The following is a 17456-nucleotide window of genomic DNA, read 5'->3' on the forward strand; positions in this document are numbered from 1 at the left end:
CTGAGCCAGGCCAGAGAGTCACCCCACATCCTCATGGCCACTATATCAGGTTCTTCATCAGGGACCCATAATGGGAACTCTCGTTAGAAATGTTTTGATAGAGGATTTGATTTGTATGATAAAACCCTATAAGACCTAAACAAATGTGTACGCATATACATAGATGATATTCACAGTCTGCAAGACTCCACATAATAAACTGTCCACTTCCAACAGAATTGCTTTTGTCAACATGGACAAGCTTATTATAACATGTATAAAGAAAAGGAGCCAAAATAGCTAAAATTATTTTGAGAAAGAAAATTAAAATTTGAGGCTATTAGGCTCCATATAAAGCCCTATGGAAGACAGATTAACATTGGTGGAGGAATAGATTCATAGTTTGGTGTACAGGATAGAGAATACAGAAATAGACACATACCAATACAGCAAACTGGAATGGCTTAATACAAAAGTTATAGAGAAGTAGAATGGAAAAGGGATAGTTTTTAACGGATATTGAAATTCTACAAAATGGGGCATAGATTCAAATGCAAATTTCGAGACTTTGAAATTTTTACCAAAAAAAAAAAAAAAAAAAAAAAAAAACTAGGAGAAAAATCTCTGGGTTGTTGGGCTTGATAAAGAGGTCTTACACAGGACAAAAAAAAAAAAAATACGCAAAAAAAGAAAAAAATGGAAAATCATATTTCATCAAAATCAAACATTTCCCTCTACTGAAATGTCCTTCAAAAGGCACATGCACCCCAAATGTCCCTGAAGCACTGCTTACAAAAGCTATTGACCATGAGAAGTAGGTTGTGAGACCTCCCTCTACAGGCCTTCACAACTTGAAGTTTAATGAAGATTTCATTTTCTTAACTGGCACAGTTCTCCTTGATCTGGAATGATCCAGATCTTTCTCTGAAAGCATCACTGATCAAGAGTCAGGTTTTCCAAATTTAGAAGTCTTCACCTCTCAGTGTCAGGAAGGCTCTTTCTCATGCACTGTGTCCCACATAGAAGGGAAAGTAGACAGACCAGAAATCACTTGAGGTCACATTTGAGTAACAGGAAGAATAGTAGGGAGAACCCTCAGGTATGAGAGTCTACAACCCTATTGTTTGCAAAAAGGAGATCACACTCAAAAGCTCTACAAAAGGACAAGGCATAGAATTATGACTCAGATAAAGGAAGAAGAAAAAAAACAGAAAAACAAACGATCTGAAGATTATCAGCTTCCACACAAAAGACCTTAGACTAATGATAGTCAAGATGGCTCAAGAACATGGAAATAAACTGGAGGCAAAGAGAGATAAGTTACAAGAAAATCCAACAAATAGAAGATTTTAAGATTAAGCAAGCAGAGACGAAAAACACAATAGCTGAAATAAAAAAATTCACATCAAAGGAAACAGTAACAGAATGCAGAAGGCAGAAAAATGAATAAGTGAGATGGAAGACAGACTGGTGGAAATCACTGACGAGGAACAGAAGAGAAAAAAAGATTGAAAAGAAATGGAGGCAGTCTATGAGAACTCTGGAACAACATGACACGCACCAACATCTGCATTATAGGGGTACCAGAAGCAGAAGAGAGAGAGAAAGGGCCAGAGCACATAACAAAAACTTCCTTAACATGGGAAAGGAACCACTCACTCAAATCCAGGAAGCACAACGAGTACAATAGAAAACAAATCCAAGGAGGAACACCCCAAGACACATATTCATGAAACTGACCAAAATTAAAGACAAACAGAAAATGTTGAAAGCAGCTAGGGAAAAGAAACACATAACATACAAGCGAAGCCCAGGAAGGTTTTCAACACTACCAAACCAGCTTTACAACAAATACTACAGGAACTTCAAGAGGTGGACATGAAAAGGCCACCACTAAAATAAAAAATACTAAAAACGACACGGCTTACCGGTAAACATATACATATACATATAGTAAAGGCAGAAAATCATCCACACACAAATATGCTAAAAAATCCAGAAATCATCCAAAGAGGGTACAAATGCAGCATACCAGAGTTGCATTTGCAACTAAGAGACCAACAACTTAAAACAATTTGTATATACATAGAATCCTATATCAAAACTTCATGGGAACTGTGACCAACAATCTACAATCAATACACACAAAAATAATAAAAAGCAGTCCAAACACACTATATAGAGTCATCAAACCACAAGAGAAGAGAAGAAGGGAAGGAAAAGAGGCCAACAAAAACAAATACAAAACAGTTCATAAAATGGTAACGTCATTGGACTAAATGCCCCAACCAGAATGTATAGACAGGCTGAATGGATACTAAAGACCCACATATATGCTGTCTCCAAGAGACTCACGTCAGTTCTAGGGACATATGAAAATTGAAAGCGAGGGGATGGAAGAAAATATTCCATGCATATGGAGTCAAAAGAAAGCTGGAGCAGCAATACTCTTTTCAGACAAATTAAACCTTAAAATAAAGAATATTATAAGAGACAAACAAGGTCATTACATAATGATCAAAGGATCAATCCAAGAAGCATGCATAGGGATGGTAAATACATATGCACCCGAAAGAGGGTTACCTCAAAACATAAGGCAACAGCTGTTAACCTGACCAAGGAGGTGAAAGACTTCCATGCTGAGAACTCTACAACTTCACTCAAGACACTTAAAGAGGATTCAAAGAAACAGAAAGATGTTCCACACTCCTGGATTGGAAGAATTAATATCATTTACATGACCCTCCTACCCAAATCAATCAACAGATTCAAGGCAATCCCTATCAAATTACCCATGCCATTTTTCACAGAACTAGAACAAACAATCCAAAAATTGATATGGATCCATAAAAGACTCAGAATTGCCAAAGCAATCCTGAGGAACACAAACCAAGCAGGAGGCATAACTCTCTCAGACGTCAGACAATATTACAAAGCTACAATCATCAAGACAGTGTGGTACTGGTACCAAAACAACATACACTCCAATGCAACAGAATACAGAACCCAGAAATAACCCCAGACAACTATGGTCAAACAATCTTTGACAAACGAGGCAAGAATACAAAATCAGGGAAAGATTGTCTCCTCCCCAAGTGGTATGGACAAAGCAGAACAATTCCACGTAAATCACACTCTCATACTAGAACTAGAACACACTCTCATACCATACACAAAAATAAACTCAAAATGGCTTAAAAACTTAAACATAAGAGAAGACATCATAAAACTCCTGGAAGAGATCATAGGCGAAACATTCCCTGACATCAAACATTGAAAGGTTTTCTTAGGTCAGTCCCCCAAAGCAATAGAATGAAAAAAACAAAAATAAACCAATGGGAGCTAATCAAGCCCACAAGCATTTGCACAGCAATGGAAAACTTTAAAAAAAGCAAAAAGACAATCTATGCAATGGGAGAAAAGAGTTTCAAATAATGTAACTGACAAGAGCTTAATTTCCAAAACATACAAACAACTTATACAACTCAACAGCAAAAACAAAACAAACAAACAAACAAAACCCAGTTGAAAAATGAGGAGAAGGGGACTGGATTAAGATGGCAGGACAGAAGGAATGGAGTTCACCTGCTCTCTTCAAAACAAAATTACCACCAAATGCTGAACAACCTTCAACAAAATGGATTGGAAACTTTCAAAAAAGATATCCTACTCCAAGAAACAAAGAGGAGACCACATCAAGATGGTAGGAAGGCCTATTATGTGATACACACAAGCCCATGAGCATCATGTGGGCAGCACACAGACTGGAAAGGAACTGTGTCACAGAGACCCACCTACAGGAGTGAGAGTTCTGAGTCCCACATTGGATCCCCATACCTGGGGGTATGGCATTGGGAGAAAGAGCCCACAGAGCATCTGGCATTGAGGGTAGTAGGGCTTCTGTGCTAAAGCTCCATGGGACTGGGGGAGACAGAAACCCCATTCTCGAAAGGCACACACAGGCTTTCATATCAACGGGGTCCCAGACAAAGTAGAGACTCCATGGGAATCTGGGGCAGGCCTGACTGCAGTTCTTGGAGGATCTCCTGGGAAAACAGGGAGTGACTGTGGATCACTGCTGGGGAAGGACACTGGAAGCAAAAGTCTCAGGAGTGCTCACTGGCATGTGTTCCTCTAGAGGTGGCCATTTTGGGAAAATCCGGCCCCACCTATCAGCGCTGAGAAGCCCCAGGTCAAACACGAATCCAGGTGAGATCACAGCCCCACCCATCAGTAAACAGGCTGCCTAAAGACACCCTAATCACACAACTGCCTCTAATGTCACCCAGAGCAAAGACCCATCCTCCAGAGGGATAAGAAGCAGCTCCACCTACTAGAGGGCAGGCACCAGTCCTTTCCATCAGGAAGCCTATAGCAAGCCCCCATACCAACTTCAGCCACAAAGGGTGCGGACTTCAGAAGAAAGAGGGGCTACCACATTGTTTTCTGGAAAAAGGAGACCACACCAAAAACCTATAAAAATGTAAAGGCAGAGAACCATAACCCATATGAAGGAGAGAGAAAAACCCCAGAAAAACAGCTAAGAGATCTGGAGAGTATCAGCCTCCAGGAAAAAGACTTTAGACTGATGATCATAATGTGATGCAGGGCATTGGAAACAGATGGGAGGCAAAGACTGATAATTTACAGGAAACACTGAGCAAAGAAATACGAAATTTAAGACTGAAGCAAGCAGAGATGAAAAATACAATAACTGAAATATAAAATTCATTAGAAGCAGCCAACAACAGAATACATGAGGCAGAAGAATGAACAAGTGAGGTGGAGGACACACTATTGGAAATCACTGATGTGGAACAGAAAAAGAAAAAAGATTGAATAGATTGGAAGACAGTCTAAGAGAACTCTAGGACAACATTACATGCACCAACATCTGCATTATAGGGGTGCCAAAAGAAGAAGAGAGAGAGAAAAGGCCAGAGAACCTATTTGAAGAGATAATAGGCCAAAACTTCCCTACCATGGGGAAGGAATCACTCACTGAAATCTAGGAAGCACACTGAGTACCATATGAAATAAACCCAAGGAGGAACACCCCAAGACACATATTCATGAAACTGGACAAAATTAAAGACAAAGAGAACATATGGAAAGCATCTAGGGAAAACAAACACATAACATCCATGGGAATCCTGAAAAGCTTTTCAGCTGATTTTTCAGCAGAAGCTCTGCAGGCCAGAAGGGAGTGGCACGATATACTTAATGAGATGAAAGGAAAAATCTCCAACCAAGATTACTCTACCCAGCAAGGCTTTCATTCTGATTTGAAGGAGAAAGCAAAAGCTTTACAGACAAACAACAGTTAAGAGCCTTCAGCACCACTAACCCAGATTTACAACAAATACTGAAAGAACTTCCTGAGGCAAAGAAAAGGCCACAACTAGAAACCAAAACACTACAAATGACAAGGATCACCAGTAAAGGCATAGACACAGTAAAGGCATAGACACAGTAAATGTAGGAAATCATCCACGCTTCAATATGCTACCAAATCCAGAAATTGGGAGAAGAGGAGGGTACAAGTGCAGGACACTGGAGATGCACTTCCAATTAAGAGACCAACAACTTAAAACAATCATAGAGAGAGAGAGACGCCTATCTCAAAACTTCAGGGTAACTACAGGCCAAAAACCTACAATAGATACACACACAAATAAGAGCAATCAACTCAAATACAACGCTAAAGGTAGTCATCAATCCACAAAAGGAGAGAACAAGAGAAGAAGGGAAGAAAAAAGAGCAACAGCAACAAATCCAAAACAGTTAATGAAATGGCAATAAGAACATACAAATCAGTAAATAGCCTACATGTAAACGGACTAAATGCCCCAACCAAAAGATCTAGACTGGCTGAATGGATAGAAAAACAAGACCCATACATATGCTGTCTTCAAGAGACCCACTTCACTTTCTAGGGACACATACAAATTGAAAATGAGAGGATGGAAGAAAATATTCCATGCAAATGGCAATCAAAAACGCTGGAGTAATGATACTCATATCAGACAAAATAGGCCTGAAAATAAAGAATATGATAAGAGACAAAGATGGGCATTACATAATGATCAAAGGACCAATCCAGGATCACTTCAATATATAAGGCAACTGCTAACAACCTTAAAAGGAGAAATTAACAACAACACCATAGAGCAGGGGACTTTAACACCCCACTTACTGCAATGGACAGATCATCCGGACAGTAAATCAACAAGAAAACTCAGGCCCTAAATGAAGCATTAGACCAGATGGATTTAATAGAGAGTTATAGGACATTCCATCCAAAAGCAGCAGAATACACTTCTTCTCAAGTGCACATGGAATTTGCTCTAGGAATGATCACATTCTGGGCCACAAATCAAGCCTTGGTAACTTTAAGAAAATGGAAATCATATCCAGCATCTTTTTCCAAACACAACGCTATTCAACTTGAAATCAACAAGAAAAAAATTGCCAAAAACCACACACACACAAAGACATGAAGGCTAATCAACATGCTACCAAACAACCAATGGATCATCGAAGAGATCAAAGAGGAAAACTATAGCAAAAGCAGTTCTAAGAGGGAAGTTTATAGCAATACAAGCATACCTCAGGAAACAAGAGAAAGCTCAAATAAACAACCTAACTTCACATCTCAAGCAGCCTGAGAGAGTGTAACAGACAATACCTAAAGATATAAGAAGGAAAGAATTAATAAAGATCAGAGCAGAAATGAATGAAATAGAAAGGAAGAAAACCATAGAAAAGAGCAATAAAAATAAAAACTGGTTCTTTGAAAAGATCAACAAAATTGAAAAACCCTTAGTCAGACTTATCAAAAAAAAAAAAAAAAAAACAGAGGACTCAAATCCATAAAATTAGAGATGAAAAAGGAGAAGTTACAAAGGACATCACAGAAATACAGAGGATCCTACGAGACTACTACATACCAATAAATCTATACCAATAAAAGGGAAATCCTAGAAGAAATGGACAAATTCTTAGAAAACTACAATCTTCTAAGACTAAACCAAGATGAACTAGAAAAGACGAATGGACCAATCACAAGCACAGAAATTGAAACTGTGATTTAAAAAATTCCAAAACATAAAAGTCTAGGACCAGATGGCTTCACAGGGAATTCGATTCAAACATTTAGAGAAGAGATAACACCTATTCCTCTGAAACTATTCCAAAAACTTTCAGAGGAAGGAACGCTTCCAAACTCATTCTAGAAGTCCACCATCACCCTGATAGCAAAACCAAACAAAGATGCCACAAAAAAAGAAAACTACTGGCCAATATCTCCAATGAATCTAGATGCAAAAATCCTCACCAAAATACTAGCAAACCAAATCCAACAGTACATTGAAAGGTTTGTACATTATGATCAAGTGGGATCTGTCCCAGCAATGCAAGGATTCTTCAATATCCACAAATCCAACAGTATGATACACCACATTAACAAACTGAGGAATAAAAACCATATCATCCTCTCCATAGGTGCAGAGAAAGACTTTCACAAAATGCAACACCCATAAAATCCCTTCAGACATGGGTACAGAACGAACCTACCTCAACATTCTAAAGGGCATATATGACAAACACACAGCTAACATCATTGTGCATGGTAAAAAGCTGAAAGAATTCCCTCTGTGGTGAAGGATGTCTGCTCTCACCACTAATATTCAACATAGTTTTCGAAGTCTTGGGCATGGCAATCAGAGAAGAAAATGAAATAAAAGGAATCCAAATTGGAAAGGAAGAGGTACAACTCTATTTGCGGAGGCATGATACTATACCTAGAAAATCCTAAAGATGCTACCTGAAAACTGTTAGCATTCATTGATGAATTTGGAAAAGTCACAGAATACAAAATTAATACACAGAAATTCATGGCATTTCTATATACTAAGAATGAACGATCAGAAAGAGAAATTCAGGAAACAATCCCATCAACCATCACATCAATGAGAAAGAAATTAATAGGAATAAACCTACCTAAAGAGACAAGAGACCTGTACTCTGAAGACTATAAGACACTGATGAAAGACATCCAAGGTCACACAAACAGATGGAAATACCATCTTTTTGGATTGGAAGAATCAATATTATCAAAATTACTGTACTACCCAAGGCAATCTGCAGAGTCAATGCAATCCCTATCAAACTACCAAGGACAGTTTTTGTAGAACTAGAAGAAAATATCTAAAAGTTTGTTTGAAAGCATGAAAGGCTCAGAATAGCCAGACATCCTGAGAAAGCAAAACAGAGCTGGAAGAATCAAGTTCCCTGACTTAGATTATTCTACTAAGCATCAAAACCACATGGTACTGGCACCAAGACAGAAATGTACATCAGTGGAACAGGATAGAAAGCCCAGAATTAAACCCACACGCCTACAGTCAACTAATCTATGGCAATAGAAGCGAGAACATACAATAGAGAAAAGACTGCACCTTCAATAAATGATGCCATGAAACCTGGACAGCCACATGGAAAAGAATGAAATCAGAACACTTCCTAACACCACACACAATAATAAATGCAAAATGGATGAAAGACCTAAATAGAAGACCAGATAACATAAAACTCTTGAAGGAAAACATAGGCCAAACACTCTCTGATATAAACCAAAGCAATATCTTCTCAGATCCACCTCCTAGAGTAATATCAATAAGAACAAAAAAAAATCAATGGGACTTAATTACATTTAAAACTTTCTGCACAGCAAAGGAAACCCTAAACAGAACAAAAAGACAACCCAAAGAATGGGAGAACATATTTGCAAATGAAGAGACTGACAAGGGGTTCATCTCCAAAATTTATAGCTACCCCTGCAGCTCAATTACAAACAAGAAAATAACCACATCAACAAATGGGCAGAAGACCTAAACCGACAATTCTCCAAAGAAGACATAACAGATGGCCAAAAAACACATGAAAAGATGTTCAACAGCACTAATTATTAGAGAAATGCAAATCAAAACTACTAGGAGGAACTACCTTACACCACCCAGCATGGCCATCATTAAAAAGTTTACAAACTGGAAATGCTGAAGAGGGGTGGAGAAAATGGAACCCTTATCATACTTTTGGTGGGAATGCAAATTGGTGCAATACTATGGAAAAGAGTGTGGAGATTCCTCAGAACACTAAAAATAGAATTACCCTTGATCCAGCAATCCTACTCCTGGGCATCTCTCCAGAGAAAACATGACTTGAAAAGATACCTGTACTCCAATGTTCATTGCAGTACTAGGTACAATACCCAAGCCATGCAAACAACCTAAATGTCCATCGGCAGTGGAGGAGATAAAGAAGATGTCGTCCATATACACAATGGAATATTACCCAATCATACAAATGAATGATGGGAGTTCCCACAGTGGCCCAGTGGTCATGAATCTGGCTGGTATCCATGTGGATGCAGGTTTGAACCCAAGCCTTCTTCCATGAGTCGGGGAGCTGGCATTGCTGTCAAATGTGGTGTAGGTCATAGATGTGGCTGATGCCATGTTGCTTGGACTGTGGTGTAGACCAGCAGCTGCAGCTGGGATTCAATCCCTAAATGGAAACTTCCATATGCCCTAGGTTTGGCCCTAAAATGCAAAAAAATAAAATAAAATAAATCATGAAGAATGAAATAATGCCATTTACAGCAGCATGGATGGACCTAGAAATTATTGTCCTAAGTGAAGTTAGACAGTGAAAGACAAACATCATATGATATCACTTATAGGTGGAATCTAAAAAAGGGATACAATGAACATCTTTGCAGAGCAGAAATAGACTAACAGACTTTGGAAAACTAATGGTTTCCAAAGGATACAAGCTGGGGAGTAGGTGGGGTGGGCTGGGTGTTTGGGATGGAAATGCTGTAAAATCAGGTTGTTATGTTTGCTGAACAACTATAAATGTAATAAAATTCAATATAGCCCTGGGAACTATGTCTAGACACTTATGATGGAGAATAATGTGAGAAAAAAGATATATATGTAAGTGAGACTGGGCCACCTTTCCATAGAGTAAAAAATTGACAGAATCCTGAAAAACAGCTATAATGGAAAAAAACATTATAATCTAAAATCAATGAATTAAAAATAATAAAAAAAACAAACAAATGAATACATACATACATACATACATAAACTTAGAAGGTTTTGCACAGGAAAACCTTGTTTGCACCTAAACAAACCAAGAAAAAAAGACAACCCATGGAATGGGAGAAAATATTTGCAAATGAAGCAACTGACAGGGGATTCATCTCCAAAATTTATAATCACCTCCAAAAAAATGGGCAGAAGACTTAGACAATTCTCCAAAGGAGACAGACAGATGGTCATAAAGCACAAGAAAAGATGTTTATCATCACTACTTATTAAAAAAAATACAAATCAAGATACAATGAGGTACTCCCTCATACCCACCAGGATGGCCATCATCAAAAAGTCTGCAATAAATAAGTGCTGTAGAGGATGTGGAGAAATGGGGACCCTCTTAACAGTGTTGGTGGGAATGAAAATTGATACAGCCACTGTGGAAAACACTATGATCATGTCTCAAAAAAACTAAAAACAGAATTATCATATGATCCAGAAATCCCACTCCTGGGCATCTATCCAGAGAAATCCATGACTTGAAAAGACCTAGGCACCCAAGTGTCCACTGAAGCACTTTACAATAGCCAAGATGTGGAAGCAACCTAAATGTCCATCAACAGAAGAATGGATAAAGAAGAGGTGGTACATAAACACCATGGGATATTAGCCATTAAAACGAAAGAACTAATGGCACTTGCAGCAACATGGACGGATATAGACAGTATCATGCTAAGTGAAGTTAGTAAGACAGTGAGACACCAATATCATATGCTATCACTTATATGTGGGATCTAAAAAAATATGGATACAACTTCTGTGTAGAACAGAAAATGACTTTGAAAAACTTTCCGTTACCAGGTGGGATTCACCCCAGGTTCACAAGGATGGTTCAACACACTCAAATCAAACAATGCCATGCACCACATTAACAAAAAAGTCAGAAACCACATGATCATCTCAAAAGATGCAGAAAAAGCATTTGACAAAGTCCAACATATATTCATGATCAAAACTCTTAACAAAGTGGGTCTAAGAGGGAACAATCCTTAACATAAATAAAGCCATTTATGACAAACCCGCAGAAAATATAATACTCAATGGAGAAAAGCTGAAAGCCTTCCCATGAAAATATGGAGCAAGACACGGATGCCCACTCTCAGCACCAATGGTATTCAACATATTACTAGAAGTTCTATCCACAGCAAACGCACAAACAAAAGAAATAAAAGCCATCCAAATAGGAAGAGTAGTGGCTAAAACTGTCAGTGTAAAATGATCACAGTAAACCTAGTCAATATCCATTACCACAAAGAGTTACACATTTTCTTTCTGTGATAAGAAATTTTTTTTTTCCTTTTGGCTGTGCCTGTGACATGCAGAAGTTTCTGAGCCAGGGATTGAACCTGCGCCACAGCAGTGACCTGAGCCACAGCAATGATACCACTGGATCCTTAACCCACTCTCCACTAGGGCATCCAAGGACTCTTAAGATCCATTCTCTCAGCTACTCTCCAACACACAACGCGGTATTAACTGCAGTCACCATGCTGTACATTACCGTCCATGATTTATTTTATTTTATTTTATTTTATTTTATTTTAATTTAATTTTACTATTATTATTTATTACTCATCTGTAATTGCACAATGACCATAATAATCCAATTTCACAGGATTTCCATCCACAGCCCAAGCACATCCCCCCACCCCCCAAACTGTCTCCTCCGGAGACCATTATTTTCTGTCTTTTATTTATCAATCTGCTAAAAGGGAAGCTGAAGCAGGCTGAGTGACCTTTTAAATGCATGGGACCCCAAATGCTACAAAACGAGATTCCACAGGCTCCAAAGGCTGCCACAGATTCACCCTTCTTTGTGACTATGATGGAATTGTCCACCTATCAGTGTGAGCAGGGAAGATGTTAGGAATGGCTTATAAAAAGTTACTATTTTGCAAGCCCGTTCAGGTTGAGGCTCTTGAATATCATCCTAGAGGTCACTAACACTTCACTGTATGGAATCCAGGGGCTGAGTCAAAATAGAGGGGTCTATTTTGGGTAGGGAAGCAGGAGGCTGTAGGGTCAGCTGATGGACATGGTGAGCATATGGCTCCCTGTTGGGATGATGGCTGGATGTGGAATAAAGAAAACTAGGGTCAGGTCATCTGAGAACCAAGGACCTGAGATGAACTCGCCATTGTTAGAAGCATCCTGAACCTTCAGAAAAGAACAGGGACCATGTCTAAAGGTTTGGGAATATCAGAGCCATATCTCCTCAGAGAAGGACTCCCCAGGCTCTCCAGGCCTCACTCCCCAAGCCTCCCTTAGAGACAAGGCCTCCCCACCTTTGTCCTTGTCAGCTCACTGACCCTAGAGGTCCTGCCTATCCCTGAGGACTTGGGTTTCCACAGAGATATGGTGGTGGAGAATTGCTCATACAGCTTACCAGCCTGACCAACAGTAGTTCCCACCACACTGGGGCAACTGGGCACAGGGACACATGGCTCTAGAGACTTGAACCATCTGGACCCCATGTGCACGGTGTCCTTGCCTACCATCTGTGCCACAGAAGAGCCAGGAATACCTGTGCTTGCCCAACTGATTCTCAGGGGGTTTTCCTGGGAGAACACTTGCCCGCCTTACCTCTTATCCATGAATCCCCACGACTTCCTGACTGCTGCTTGTCGGCCAACCACACACCTGAGAAGGTTCTGTGCTAGAGAGTGATCTGCAATCAGCCTCACCCTTCTAGGGCCCCAGATTCTAGGACCATACAAATGCTGAAGGTGTGTCCCTGCCTAAGGTACAGATACCCTAAATCCATCCACATGATTTCCACTGGAATTCACCAGCATTTGGAGGGAGGAATTCTTGACCCTGAAGATTGAATCAACCTGAGAGGAGCAATGCTGTGATTCAGAATGAAGGGCCAAGGCACACATAAAATGGCACACCGCCCAGGATGCCCCACTCACAATTCAAATATAATGTGATATACACACACACCAATGATGCTTGAATATTCTGGCTTGCCACATAATTAAGTCATAACACACAGATGAGTGATATGCTCTAAATGCATTTTTGAAGCTCTTCAAGAAACTCAGGTGACATTTCAGATGTGATATCTGCATGGTATGAATATTCCAAACATGAGCAAACTCAAATTACAAAGCTGAGGTAACTGAACACAGAGCCGATTATCCCAAGCTAGTCTGAACCAGTTCCAGTGCCCTTTCATATATGCATGTGCACACAATCCACTTACACTCTGAGGAGGACCCTCAACACCCACCAGGGGATGTAAGCAAAGGACATCACACATACGTATGTGTGTGTGTGTGTGTGTGTGTCTTCTGAGCACACATGTACTTTTTAATCCTCAGTGTGAATCACCATACAAACTGACCGCCTAAGTTTACATATCTCAATAGACACAACTTCTAAATTTTTACAGACAAATTCCTACTCACCTGGAATTTTCCACTGCCTCTCCTACTGAGACAGGTTGGGACCTGGCACCCTTGGCTGCGGTGGCTGCAGTGGCTGCAGGGAATGCACCTGGACAAACATCTCCTGGGGAACAAAATACAGCAAAAGTATAAACAATGAGAAAGAACTCTGCTTGCACATTGCGGACAAATCATGAGAAAAATACAACTGCCACTTCTGAAGAACAGAGAGCAAAAGCAGAAGACTATGCATGCCCCCTACATGCACCACACTAAAGGGGTGGGGTGGGCAAGCCCCCTCAGCCACCCCCCGGCCCAATCCCTGGACATGCCCCTATCCTCACCCCATAGAAGGAACTAGCTCACCGCTACTCAGTGAGAAGCTGAACGAGGGAACCTGGTGATTGCTTCAGTGCCTCTATGCTGAAGCAGGTGTCCTGAATAAAGTCTTCACTGAGTTTCTCCTCCAGCATCTTATCAACTGCTCTTGATTAAGGAAGGCCAAGAACTCTAGCTGGTAACACTCCAACTCTATACACATCCAAAACATGGGCCTGAATAAAACAGGTGCAACCTACCTACCAACCAGTTGTCCATGTGGAATACCTACATGTACAGGCTCACGAAAACCAGCAAGTCCTCAGTTGTCTCATGCATAGCCCGTATGCCATGCCATAGCCCTAAAACACAGCTAATCCAGGACTCCTGAACACACACACAGCCTACACTGTTTCTTGGTTTCCAAACACACAGACTTCTCACACCTCTCAGAATACATACCACATAAGCTCCAGGAACTCAAATACACACACAGCCACAATTAGCCTACACTGACTAAGATACATATACAAATGTCAAACACCTATGGACACACACATACAGATATTCCCAACCCTTGGACATACAGATGCCCCAAACACCAGGCGTGATGCCACCTCTTCAAAATACAACCACCCTCCTCCTCCCCCAACATAGACACCAAAGGGCACTCTAAGTGTATGTGTGTCAAATGTATGTATGTTTTTACCCTCCCCTGGATAGACACAGACAGACCATCTCTTAGTACCTATTAACAAACACATTAGCAACAAACACATAACACCTTAGCATTCTCCAAAGGAACATAATTTGCACACTCCTAACAACTCCAAGCCATGCGAACAAGACTTGGGCAGTCATGCACCTGGTGATAGACCTACAAACATGGATATGCAAGTAAGACCCATGGACATATCTCCAGAAAACCACATATGAAATGACTTCCATCTATCAAATGATAAGAGGAGCCAGCTCACACACCTGCATTTACTAACACATAACCATAGCCCATATTTCTCCTACACATCAATGCAAGTCTCCAACTCCCCTGAATAAACACAGAACCTCATCGCTCCATTAGAAACACACATACGAACTCCTGGAAGAGCACATAGGCAAAGCATTCTCTGACATCAACCTCATGAATATGTTCACAGGTCCTTCTCCCAAGGCAACATAAAGAAGAGCAAAAATAAACCAATGGGACCTAGTCAAACTCACAAGTTTTTGCACAGCAAAGGAAACCAGCAAGAAAACACAAAGACAACTTTCACAATGGGAGAAAATAGTTTCAAACAATGCCATGGAGAAGGGCTTCATCTCTAGGATATACAAGCAACATATGCAACTCCACAGCAGAAAAGCCAACCACCCAATGGAAAAATGGGCAAAAGTCCTGAAGAGACATTGCACCAAGGAAGATACACAGATGGCCAACAAGCACCTGAAGCAATGCTCAACATCCCTGATTATTAGAGAAGTGCAAACCAAAACGACCATGAGATACCACCTCACACCAGTCACAATGGCCATCATTCATCAGTCCACAAATCACAAGTGCTGGAGGGGCTGTGGAGAAAAGGGAACCCTCCTGCCCTGTTGGTGGGAATGTAAGCTGGTACAGACACTATGGAAAACCACATGGAGGTACCTTAGACATCTATACCTAGAACTACCCTATGACCCCGCAATCCCACTCTTGAGCATACATCCGGACAAAACTTTCCTTGAAAAAGACACATGCACCTGCATGGTCATTACAGCTCTATTCACAATAGCCAAGAAATGGGAACCAACCCAAATGTCCATCAACAGATGATTGGATTTGGAAAATGTGGTATACATACACAATGGAATCCTACTCAACCATAAAAAAGGACATGAGGCCATTTGTGTCACCATGAATGGAACTAGAGACTCTCATCCTCAGGGAAATAAGTCAGAAAGAGAAAAACAAAGACCATAGGACATCACGTATAACTAGAATCTAATATAAAGCACAAATGAACATTTCCATAGAAGAGAAAATAATAGACTTGGAGAATGGACTTGTGGCTGCCCGGGGAGAGAGGGAGGGAGTGGGAGGGATTGGGAGCCTGGGGTTAACAGGTGCAAACTATTGATCTTGGAATGGATGTACAATGAGATCCTGCTGTGTGGCATTAAGAATTCTGTCTAGATACTTACATTGCCACACAACAATGTGATGAAAACCTGTGTGTACATGTATGCGTAACTTGGTCACCATGCTGTACAGCGGAAAAAAAATAAATGAATAAATAAATAACAAATAACAAAGAAACACACATGTGCACTTCCCCAAATGTTTAGGCCTAAAATGTCCCTACTGAAAAATACAAGTGCAAAGCCCCAGCAAATATTCTACCAAATGACCATGCCCCTTGAATACACACACAAACTCATACACACAACTCCTCTCCACAAGCCACAAATAAACCCACAATTACCCAGGACATTACAAATATGGCAACGTATAACCCCTATGCATTTGGTTCTAAATACACATATAATACATGCTCTGCATATACATAAAATCACACTCCCCCCCCCACCCAGCCGTCATGCAAATACAGAAGCACAGCAACACAGGACAGCCACCTATGGAATATTCACCAGTCTCATAAAAGTTTCAGACTTGCCCTAAACACATCAAAAGACACACACACAGCTCCTGAAAAACTGCTACACAGAAAAGCCAAGAAGCATACAACATGCTACAAATACACAAATAATCATCCTAAAGATAAGGATAGATTCGGATACTTAAAATACATGAAAAGTCCCACTGGGGGTGAAAGACAAGGTTTAACAGAGTTTGGGGAACTGGTGTAAGCTGAGGAGCACTCAAGGAATGGAACCCAGCTACGATCTACACTAACTTGAAGGAAGACCAGGGGCCTGTATGTGTCAGACATGCTGAAGCCACAAACCCCCATACTTAAAACATAGGACAACACATAGGAAGAGTAAATCCTGTTGCATGAAGTCATGGAGTTAGTAGTCCTTGAAAAGCAGCATTTTTTCACATACCCAAGACAGAAATATAGATGACAGGGGACAAAACTAGGTAAATGGGGACATTAGCTGGAAACCTGAGATGAATTGCCATATTGTACATGTTACCACACTCCTGGTAATACACACAGGACTTCAATAGCATTGTTGACTGACCTGGTTAAGCCATGTAGGGGCAAAGTGAGGGACAAAAGATGTAAGCCTTGCCATCTGCCCCCAAATGAGGAAGAAGGCAGACTTCTCCCTTCTCCTCTTTTCCTTGGATTATAAAAATGGAGCTCTCTTGGTTCTTGGGGCTGCTCTGCTCCCTTGCCAGCCTACTTCTCTCTCTCTCACAAGTGTCTTATGCTAAAAAGCTCGCTCATTGCCTACTGCTTTGTCTCAAGCTGAATTCATTCTGCAATGAGTCAGAAAAGCCTGAGCTTCATGAGTCCTGACACTGGGAGAGAGGTTTTTCCTTAAAAGACAGTGGTTTTGAGGAGTTTGAGTCATTCTTTTGTGGCACAGAAGGTTAAGGATACAACTTTGTCACTGCAGCCATCCAGATCGCTGCTGTGGCATTCATTCCTGG

The 17456-nt window shown here is 40.5% G+C and overlaps 1 protein-coding gene across 1 annotated transcript in view; it reads right to left on the minus strand.

Moving 5' to 3' along the window:
* LOC146396272 (uncharacterized) overlaps window positions 1-17456 on the minus strand; it is a 93509-nt gene that overhangs the window by 63068 nt on the left and 12985 nt on the right. Inside the window, exon 4 of the mRNA XM_084996796.1 lies at window positions 13553-13655. The gene's annotated coding sequence lies outside the window, so the exon portion shown is untranslated. The remainder of the gene's footprint in view (window positions 1-13552; window positions 13656-17456) is intronic.

The sequence above is a fragment of the Sus scrofa genome, chromosome 14 (genome assembly GCF_054392235.1).
Source record: "Sus scrofa isolate SSC_HxYL_T2T_F1_AM1 chromosome 14, Sscrofa_HxYL_maternal_Yorkshire_Landrace_v2.0, whole genome shotgun sequence".
Taxonomy (NCBI): Eukaryota; Metazoa; Chordata; class Mammalia; order Artiodactyla; family Suidae; genus Sus; species Sus scrofa.